This window comes from Asparagus officinalis, chromosome 5 (assembly GCF_001876935.1).
Source record: "Asparagus officinalis chromosome 5, Aspof.V1, whole genome shotgun sequence".
NCBI lineage: Eukaryota > Viridiplantae > Streptophyta > Magnoliopsida > Asparagales > Asparagaceae > Asparagus > Asparagus officinalis.
The window spans coordinates 6,294,265-6,303,272 of record NC_033798.1 but is presented as its reverse complement, the minus strand read 5'-3'; the positions used below and the strand labels follow the sequence as shown (position 1 = coordinate 6,303,272).

The 9,008-nt window shown below is 34.6% G+C and overlaps 1 long non-coding RNA gene across 1 annotated transcript; it reads right to left on the bottom strand.

The window, feature by feature from the left end:
- On the bottom strand, positions 1,564-8,261 carry LOC109841756. Its single transcript, XR_002247277.1, has 2 exons — positions 8,172-8,261; positions 1,564-4,744 (listed from the first exon to the last, which is right to left on the bottom strand). It is a non-coding gene; the product is annotated as an uncharacterized LOC109841756 (long non-coding RNA).

Sequence of the window (9,008 nt, the reverse complement as noted above, 5' to 3'; positions counted from 1 at the left end):
TATATTAACAATAGTAAAATATTACACAAATAATAAAATAATATCATTTTATATTTGTATTATATTTAATATAATAAAGTAAAATAAATATTATAACGTTTGAACCATAATATATTTTATTATAATTAATATTTAATATATTTACAATATATATTTAATGCTAATGTTATGAATGGTCAAACTAGTGTTGATAAAAAAATACTCACCGTGGTGTTTTAAAAACACTTTGGAGAGAACACAACAACATTGTGTTTTTTGATAAAAACACAGTATGAAAAACACCATGGTCCATGGTATCCAAACGACGCCCAAATATTTCTATGCAAGTTCCTGATAACAAGCATAACATGATTAATATCTAGTCATCAACGTTGATTTTAAGACTCATAATAGAAAATTTAGCTATAAATGTCAGATAATTACCAATATTGGATCAACCATATGCCTTGACCCTACATGTACACAACTTTAGAAGTGTTGGACATTGACCAAGCGCATGAGAGAATATGTTGAACCTTAAGAATGCAAGCAGATAATTCTAAACTTTTATTTCAAAAATAATAATTAAAACTACAAGCTACATTGACAAAGGAATTCCAAATGAATGTATCTGTAAGAGGTATGAAGATCATGAAGTTAAAATTCCAGCTATGTCACAAGAGAATAAACACCTCATATGATCAACTTCTTTTAGTCTGAGCTTTCACTGGTCTAAGTACATTCCAATCCAATTTTTGAGTTATTTTGTAAAGATGACTGTTCATTTCCATGATTCCATCCCCAGTTGAAGATTTCTGTAATTTACAGGGACATGGTATTTTGATGTCCATCTCAGATTGCTGTCCTTTTTGACCAGAATCATTGCCAGGTTATGCTGCATTTAAGTCAGGATACAATCGAAGATTTTGAATCCTCGATGTATTGTAGTAGTAAAAATAAAGTTTAATTAGAAGGAATCACCATATTAACTCTTCTCCAGAAATTGTTGTCTTGAACGCATTGGAAAAAAATTTCAGTTAGTGCATGTAAAGTAAAAGTTTAACTGTTAAAGCAGACAAGACATAAATCAAGGGTGTACAAAGAATGTAACTTGTAGAATTAACGACAGATATCAAACCGACTAGGTAATCTGCACAAGCTAACTTCTGCGATAAAGAATTGTTCACGAGAGCATCAAGCGTGTGTAGTGAGTAACAATTCAAGTGGTATAATTAGCCGATTTATAACTTCAATGGACATTAATTAACTTAATATATAACTACATCACTCCCACGCTTCACCATAATTCTTAGAATCAGTAAAGAGAATACATAACTCCAAGGTACAATGCCAATCAAATACGAGAACTCCCAAAATAACGCAATAGCCAGGGGAAGTAACTAGTATTTGTACATTTGGTTTGTGGAGATGAGCTTCACCCCGTCCCAAGTTATACCTTCACACATAATAATTATTGACAACACTAGCATAGATTGTACAGTACAAGCCTAAGTAAAAAAAATGTTATTCGCGCATCACATGATGGATCAAGCATGTTCACATGTCTTTGACAAAGTAGGGAAGTAATAAGTAACTTGAGCTCCTAGACTCCCAAGTTTTCCATGTCCTGAAGGTTTTCCAATTAAATCTCGTTTCATGTCCCTCATGTTCAAAACATGAAAAATCAATTAGGTTACAACCGACATCTGCTAAAGCAATACATACTGTCCTTATGGAGAACAATGGTGGAACACCAAAAATCAACATAAGATCTCAGGTGACAGGACAAAAGAAACATACAAAAAAAGAAAACATTTGTTTGATTCTAGTGAATGATGTTTGATTCTTGCATTTGACGAACAATTGAAGCATCTTCATAAAATTTCTGAAACTTGCATCAATAGAAGGATTAAAACTCTGAAATAACATTCAATCCTTTAATGTACCTGGGTGATGATTTCCCTCCTTATCACTATGATGAGGAAAAGAGGAACAGATAACTCTTCTGTCTCGCAAACAAAAGAGATAAAACGTTTTTAAGGATTGACAATTACGTTCCAGTGCGAACAAATGATTTTCTCATATTAAACGTCCGAAATAACTCGTTTGGGATAACACAATAACTCCAAAGAGAGAAATAAATTAATGAAAAGGCTAAGATGAAATATTTAAGCTCTAGAATAGTCTAAAGCTAAAGAATTAGCAGAACTAATTAGACTTCTATAGATACTTTCCATTTAAATAAGCACTTCACAGAATTCAGAAAAATGGAAGCTGTAACAGGTTGAGAAACATATTTACCACATATATTGGATCAAATTACTAATAAATTGGCTAGATGTAATCACTTTGAAGAAATTTATATATCATGATGCGTCTGATTGAATTGGTAAGTCTTGTTCAATCTTCTCTTTTCTATTTCTTATATTAATTTTAATTAATTGTACTTTCGTAGCTTTACGTGTGACCAAAATGTGTATTCCTTCAACCATTGTTCATAAATGGATCAAATAACCAACAATTGGCTAGATGAAATTTCATGTGTGTTTTCATTTAATTCGCATAAGCAAAGTAGATGGAATTTGCTCTCACATCAACATGCCCCGGAAATCTTCCCTTCTCTCGTGAATTTCATTCACGAAGACAAGGATGAATATCTGTTCAACTTTCAATTCAACCAAACAAAAAGAATCCTGAATTTGAACTTAGTTAGCTAGGACTAGGGTTATGAGTGGGCTTGGTACAATCTTTCTCCTCAAAAACAACATATTCTAATGTTTTTTCTTAAGGAAATTATAATGAAAATTTACACCTCCTCTCATTAACACTATGCACACACATGTTTTTAAAATTGTTTTCATGCAAAAAAGTCCATATCTGACAAGACAAAACAATCTTCTCCAATATAATATATTTTACCTTTGCTTCAAGAAGACTTCACTAGTAGAAAAACGAATATCCTAGACGGTGCATCCTATACGGAATTTATTCCATGATTCCATCTAGTTTGAGGGCATCCCAAACGAAACAGTTTCGTCTAGGATGCTCCGTCTAAATTGAAAGCATCCTAGATAGAATACGTCGTCTAGGATGACATGTTGTCTTAAAATGTTCTTTTAGCTGTAGTAGGCCCCACTATCCTAGATGGAAAAAACTGTCTGGGAAGCATCCTAGACGAAATTTCCCTCTAGGATGGTGTTGCCCACTTCAATTAAAAAAAAAGGAAAATGATTTAATGGCCAACTCATTATGCAATAGGGAGGGGACACCTCACCTTTCCCCTCCCTTGGTCCCATATTTTGGGTCCCCGTAGCAGCACTCAAAAAAGAAACTAAAAGAAACCCTAATCCTAATCCCTTGAACCCGTCGCTAGAGATCCCTGGTCTTTTTCTCAGTCGTGCTCTCTCTCTACCTAATCTCTTTCTCAGTCGTGCTCTCTTTCTAGTCTCTTAGCCGCAAATTAACTCTAGAACTTTAGAGTTTTATTGCTACTAACATATTTTCTTCATATAAGGTTGATTTGCTTAAATTTCAGTGAGAATTTTTAAAAAGCTTTAGTTTGAGATTGAAGCGAGTGACCTTAGTAGAAAATGTGAGTCTTTTCTATTTGATATTAAACTTGCAATTGTTGGAAGTATGAACAGTAGATTATCACTAATAATAAAGTTTGGTTTCCCTCTTTCTATTAATCATCTATGTTATTCTTTGTGATTTTGAGTATTGATAATCATTTTTGTGGTGATTTTGAATCTCATGTTTAATCAACAATTTCATGATCAACAGCTAAAGAAAATTAATTCATAAATACACAGATAATTTTGAATATTATATAGATCTATAACATTAGTTCTTTTGATATAAACCAACAATGCTTATCTTAACTTCCTCAGATTATAGTCACATGATGATATAACGAATCTTATGTAGTTTTATGAATTTCACAGATAATGGAATCTGGTCCTACTAATAATCGTGTGAATATTGAGGATAACATAGAAATAAATTTATCTAGAACAAGGATTAGAAGAAGAATCTAATGCTATTCGTAAAAGGGCAAATGAATAGTTAACAAAAAGAAGAAAAGAATATTAATATCAAAAGCATAGAAAATGTTTGAACTTATCGAAATAAAGTCGGAGTAAAAGAAGTGTGGGGTAAAATATGCTGCGGAAAGAAATCATGATACTAAAAATATGTAAAGGTGCATGGATAGTTGCAAAATAGTACTAAAAGGATGTTGGGAAATTTTTTTATCTAATTTCAAATACTACATAAGCATGAGTCCTTCAATATTTGATTTTGATCTGGATAAATATAAGGATCTTATACTCTTGACCATCATTATGCATTATTTACTATGCCCGTTTGTGGAGTACGAAGGTATTCAAGTAATTTGCTCATATTTTTTTGAGCGTTAAAAACATACATCAAGAAATACGGCTATGACCGATGTTTCAGGAGAGAAGAATAAGGCTTAAAAACTTGAGTCAATTCCTGGAAGCATCAACTTAACATCTGATTTGTGGACATTCATAACCATTAAGGGTTGCTTACATTTTTCTCGTGAACACTATATTGACGATGAATGGAAATTGCAAAAACACATTGTTGTGCAAGATGAAGAAGGGTATTTGTGCAAAAAAACCTCAGGTGTTGTTCTCATGGATGTTGAATTTGTAGTCCAGAGAACCCAACTGTATCATTTGCATATCTTTTTCAAACTACTAGCTCAAGTAGCATACCTTTGCTGGAAATTTTGTTGATTCTGCAAATGACTAAAAGATCGAGTTAAATATTTATATCTGATTAAAAATTTTGAAGTTGGCTATGGGCAGACGGTAGCTATATTATTCTATTAATAATATTATGTATATTGTGGGGTTAAAATTGTCCATCTTAACTAGTTGCATATAGGCGTGTCCAATTAAGTTTAAGAACTTTAGTTTGCATATTGATCCGTTAAACTCACCCTATGAGAGAGGGTATTGTTTTTGTGGGTCCATGACTTCCAATAGACTTAAGAATCTATTGTTAATTACCCTATTTCAAGACAAGAGCCTCCGATTAGGAGACCCTCAAGTTAGGACAGATAAATAAAACAAAAATAAAAATGAAGTAAAATGAAATTCATTGATTGCTCACTTATTTACATGGCTTAACTAAGGACATACCCTCAGTTTACTATTTAAAAAGAAATAGATATAACGGTTGAACTTAGACTTGGGTTCGCCTTAGAGAAGTAAATGAAGTTTGGATTTGGGATTACAGTTTAGTCGGGTATTTTTCGTTTAGGGATGTAGAGGTCAAGCTTGATTTGGATTCCAGTTTAGCGACATGAAGGTTAATTTGATTTGTTTTCCAGTTTAGGGATATGGATGTCAACTTGATTTGGCCCAGTAGCGGCGTTGAGGTCAGTTTGATTTGTTTTCCAGTTTAGGGACGTGGAGGTCAAGTTTGAAATTTATTCTAGTTTAACGACGTAGAAGGTCATATTTGGTTTGGATTCTAGTTTAGCGACGTGAATATCAAGTTTAAAATTTATTCTAGTTTAATGATGTAGACGGTCAAGTTTGATTTGGATTCCAGTTTAGCAACTTGGAGGTCAAATTGATTTGTTTTCTAGACAATTCTTTTATTTTGTCAATTGTGGTATCTCATGTTGGTTTATCAATTTTGACAGTTGATTTTGATTTCTCCCAATTTTGACAATTGAGTTTAAATTGTGCATTTTTATCTCGTTTAAAGACTTACGAGTTAGCACAGTTGGATTTATTTTCTTGAGTATTATTTGCGCATATTTTTCTACACAAATAAACTAGTGTAGGATAATTTATACTCTTTTGCATGTCGGGTGATTCGAGCCCATTTGAATATCAGACAATTTAAGTCCATTAGCATCTTGGATAATTTATACTCTCTTGCATATCAGGTGATTTGAGCCAATTTAAATGTTGGACAATTTGGATCCATTGATATCCAGGGTAATTTATGCCCTTTTGCATGTTGAGCGATTTGAGCCCATTTGAATGACTTGGACAATTTGGGTCCTTTCATATCTCGAGTAATTTATACATTTTTGCATGTCGGGTGATTTGAGCCAATTTAAATGTCGGACACTTTGGGTCTATTGATATCTCGGTTAATTTATACCCTTATACATGCCGGCCGGTTTGAGCCCTTTTGAATCTCCGGGAATTTATACCATTCAATGTCTCGAACAATGTGTACCCTTTTGAAACTTGTACTATTTAAGCTGATTGGCATCTCGGGTTGTTTATACCTATTTGCATCTTGAGGACTAAGTTTAGTTTTTGTCTTAAAGCATATTAGATTGAATCATTGGGCCAAAGATTACCTTAATTCTGCTTTTGTTTTAGCTTTTTTCTTCAATGCAAGCTTTATTTCCATTTGACGAAGTGACTGCATACGTTGGTCGATCAGGCTTAGCTTTGTTGTATTATCTTGGATTGATTTGGAAGTTAAGAATGTAAATAATCACATTTTTTGTTGCAACAGGCTAGCCAAAATCCCTTCCACTTGACTACGACGATTATGATCACAACGATAATGATCGTGATGGTTTTGCTACCGAACGCAGCTACAGTGACGAGACGGAGGCTGTACAAACGTTGACCGCACAAGAGCGGCGATGTACAGGGAGTGGCTTTGGCTAGCGGCATTGGCGGCGGACTATCATGACTTCGACAAGCATAAGGGTGACAGAGACGACTCAACTGCTGAACTTCAAAGTTACAATGAATCTTGACGGCAATGAGATGTGGCTAAGAGATTATTTGTAGCTTCAAGCCTTAAACTCCATGCCCTATAGCAAACATTCTTTGGATTCCACAATAAGTTTGGATTCTCAGATCTGCCTTGCTAACAAAGCAGCCAGAGGAAAGTTGTTTCGTTTGTCTCCGTGGAGTTTCAACTGATGCTTGAGATGGAAGCAACATCCCCCTCTTTTTCTTTCTTTTTTCTTTTTTCTTTTTTTTCTTTTTTTTCTTTTTTTTTTTTGTGTGTGATGGAGGCGACTATCACCTCTCCCCTACCTTTTTTTTGGAGACAACTATCATTTCTCTCTCCTATTTTTTTATGGAAGCGCCTATCACTTCTCTCTCTGCCTGGGGATTTTGTTAGTCTCTTTTTAATAGCTGCTCTCGTGTGGCTTTCTTTGCAAAAATCATTTGATTAAAGATTTTTTTTTCTTTAAGGGACTGTTTGGTTTGTTTCCTAGATATAGGGAAATGCATTTCCATGTACAAAAACATAAGTTTTGAGTTTTCTAAACTTTTCCAAGAAATAGATTGTTTCGATTTGGTTCGCACAAAAAAATTGGTGGGAAACCAATGTATTTATTTTTCTTGTGTTTGGTTCGCATGGAAAAAAGGGAAAACTTTTGTTTATATGGCAAAAAGCTGACGTGGCTGCAGTTTTCGTCGATTTCACGAGGTTGAGGAAGGAATTGGGGGAGAGAAAAAAATCTGATGTGGCGGCGATTTTCACCGAGTTTCCCTTCTTCAACCCTAGCGAACCAAAGATGAGAAAAAAAAAACCGATGGAAAGCTTATATCCTACGTGACCACAAAAAATCTGATGTGGAGACGGTGTAAAACTTTTCCACCGAGTTAAAAAACGAACCAAACAGGCCCTAAACATCAAATGCTTTTCCTTTTCCTTTGAAAGAACGTGGTGTTTCGGATAGCAGGTCTTGTTTTTTTTTAAGGATTAATGAGAATCATTAGGGATTTTGTTAATTTGATCTCTCTTGAGATATCGATCTTTTTAAGTAGTCATAAAATATCTTTTAAGCTTCACTCTATAGGTCCCGAGTTCAAATCTCATGCGACTTTTTTTTCATATTTCTTTTTGCGTATTTGTTAGTTCAACATATATATCATGTTTTGCACACATAATGTTTTTGCAAGATGGCTTTGCATTGCTCTAATCTCTAGAATCAAGTGATTGGAGGAAGAAACCTAAACCTCTCATAAACCGACAATTAACTCCCCACTTAGCCAATATGGGACTAAATGGACCCTAACACAGTCCCTCGTCACAATTTCATGAAGATGCATTTCCAAACTATGTCAACATCTACTTCCCAATCACTGATCAAGAAAACTATGCATGAAATCCAATTTCCATCAACCCAAACCCTAAATAGGTAGAAAAGAACAAAAGAAATGTACCTTCCCTTCGAAGTTGCAGGGGAAGCGCCAAAGAGATCTTCATCTCTGATCCGTTTCTTCTCTCTGAGCTTTCCTCTGCATGAACTGGCCGAGACTGTACAAAGAAAACCTCAGATTTTTCAAAATTAGGGTGTTGAGAAAGAAAGAGACGAGACAATTTTGTTGAATTCGATACTCGCCTTCAGATTCTTCAGCGTCGTAGAGCGAGCTCCAGCTTCGCCATTCCTCGATTGATTTTGATTTCTAGGGTTTCAGCGCTTCGAATTTTGATACAAAAGGGGGCGAGCAAAGAGTTTTCAAGGCCTCGTCTTGCTATCGCTTAAAGAGCGGGGGAGCCAACGAGACACTGCGGTTTTAAGTTCTGTTAGTGGGCTTGAAAATGGGCCGAGTATGGGTTTCGTAGAGAGGCTTGGGCTGACAATACAGTAACTCCATTATATAGGGCACATTGCTCCTTTCTATACATGGGCACATGTAATGTTTGCTATCCTCCAAATGCTTAAATTGTTGATTCATACATAGATTTTAAGCATATACATTTACATGTGATAATGATATATTCATGGAATAAGGAGGATTAAAGGCTAATCTAACAAAACTCGGTCGAAAGCAATTAAGAAGGAGAATTATAATAACTAATTTAATTTAAGAGGTAGTTGTACCTAACTGCATTAAAGAATAAGATTCGTGTAGCTGAACATATGAGTTTGTGCACATGAGTTGTTGTTGTACTTAGAAGCTGTTACATGTTTCCGTCCCTAATCTACATAATCCCCTATATGCTCTGTGTTTTAAGCATAATATGCAGGTGCATCCTTCCATTATTATGGGCCGAAG